Here is a 1,894-nt window from a genome sequence, read left to right on the forward strand (position 1 = left end):
GCGGGGGAGCCAGCGCCCCCCGGCATGCACACGCCCGCACCCCCATGCAAACAGACCTGCTGCGGACCCGCAGCCGGGGGCTGCTCCGGCCGGGGGGGGCTTCAGGCAGGCATGGCCAAGGTCTCTGGCGCTGCCACAGCAGCCTGCAGAGAGGCCTGGTTTAAAAGATGGTTGAACATAATGGCAGAGAGAGAGAGAGGCTCTTGCTGGGACTGGAGGAAAAGGTGGGGGTGGGGGGGTGCTTCTCGGGCTGGTAAAGAGGGGGGAGAGCTCTCCCGGGCGAGCCCGCCGCAAACTTCTCCCTCGAGTGCGGGGAAGGCGGGGGGCGCGTTTCCAGGGGCGAGCGCAGCGTTTTCCCCGAGACACCCGGGAGCCCGGCGAGGGGTGGGGGAAGGAGGCAGCCGGCGAGAGGGCGAAGGAGTTAAAAGCCAGCCCTACATGTTGGAATCGCGGATCAGGAGAGCTGCAATTCCTGCAGGGCTTTTTTTTTTTTTTTTTTCTTTCCCTTCCCTTCCCCTTCATTTTGTGCTGTAGCAGGCCCCGGCGCCGGGGCTTGCGGCTCTGCACCAGCGGCTGCGAGCCGGGCATTTTATAAGTGGAGGATGAAAACGGTGCTAGCTGCAAGAGCAGGGCTCAGGCCAGGCATTTTAGAACCAGCAAAGCAGCAGCAGCCTCCCCTCTTCTTTTTTTAACCTTGAGCCACTGGTTTGGTTTGGTTTTTGTTGTCCCTTTTTAACACAGGGGACCTGCAGCAGGGCAGCTGTCATGTTCAGAAGCAGGGGCAAACCCACCCCCTTCCCCCACCAAGCAAGCCTGAGACCCCCTCAGTACCAGCTCTGCCTGTTTTCTGTCAGGCTCGGGAGGGGGCAGGCAGCTGTGACAGCAGACAGCCATACATCTGGGTTTTGGCCATAGTGCTTTCATACTCCTCTGCTGGGAGCGCAAATATCGGTCTTCATGCCACAGTTTCACCACCTGTAAAATGGGAACAATATTCCCAAACCTCCTGGGGATGTTGTACAAGCTTGAATCATTCAGTCTTACGACACACCAAGACACTCAAGGGTGCAGGGTGCTACAGAAGAATAAGGAAGCAGCATGCTTTGCCGTAAGGTGTTATTTTTTTTTCAGACTCCTGTACTAGATCATTTACATCCTAATGCACTGGCTTTCTTTAGCTTTACTTGGCTTCCAATAAGGGCAAATGCAGTTGGGAATCAGATTTTTTTAAACAAAAATGGCACATCTGGGGCTTTTATTGTTATTATTTCTTCATTGTAGATTTTAACATCAGCAGGAATTTAAAATATCAGAAACACCGTTTATTCCCAGTGCTGATTATCTGCATTTCACTAGGCGTAGACAAGGAATAATCAGTTTCACTTTTGTTTCTTGGCAGTTTCAGTTTCTGGCTCATGTGCAAACAATACCACTGCCTTTAGTGGTCAGGGGTGGCTTCTAGCTTCTAATACCCAAACTCTTTGCATTATATATATTTTTAAAGGCTTGAAGTTTTTAACATTAATCTTAGCTCTTGAAAACCTTGGGGGAGAGGGGTGTTTTCTGGCCTCATACTGTCTGTTATCTAAAGAGATTATTCATCAAAAATGATCTGCACTCTTAAAAATTCACCTGTATCATTTGACTGTGATATCTTGAAGCATGAATACTACAGGCTCTGTGTAGGAATAGCCTTTTGTTCATTGTAAAGCAACCTGCCATTAATTTCATGGCTTGACCCTTTTTTCCTCCTATCATGGGACAGCATATTGTACAAGTGTGCTGTATCACTTCTGCTGTTTGAAACTTTACATATGAATGACTAATTATAGCACTACAATAATGGCATTGAAATAGCTAAGTTTGAGATGTTACTGTTTTTCACTTTCTATAT

At 49.2% G+C, this 1,894-nt stretch overlaps 1 protein-coding gene across 2 annotated transcripts in view; it reads right to left on the minus strand.

Moving 5' to 3' along the window:
- Positions 1 to 356, minus strand: part of ZNF532 (zinc finger protein 532) — an 88,956-nt gene extending 88,600 nt beyond the window's left edge. The window contains exon 1 of one of the 2 annotated variants that reach the window (XM_019531737.1): positions 57 to 356. The gene's annotated coding sequence lies outside the window, so the exon portion shown is untranslated. The remainder of the gene's footprint in view (positions 1 to 56) is intronic. The other variant, XM_019531734.1, reaches the window with a different exon arrangement.
- Between the last annotated feature and the right edge of the window lie 1,538 nt (positions 357 to 1,894).

The sequence above is a fragment of the Crocodylus porosus genome, unplaced genomic scaffold (genome assembly GCF_001723895.1).
Source record: "Crocodylus porosus isolate Cpor-Errol unplaced genomic scaffold, CroPor_comp1, whole genome shotgun sequence".
NCBI lineage: Eukaryota > Metazoa > Chordata > Crocodylia > Crocodylidae > Crocodylus > Crocodylus porosus.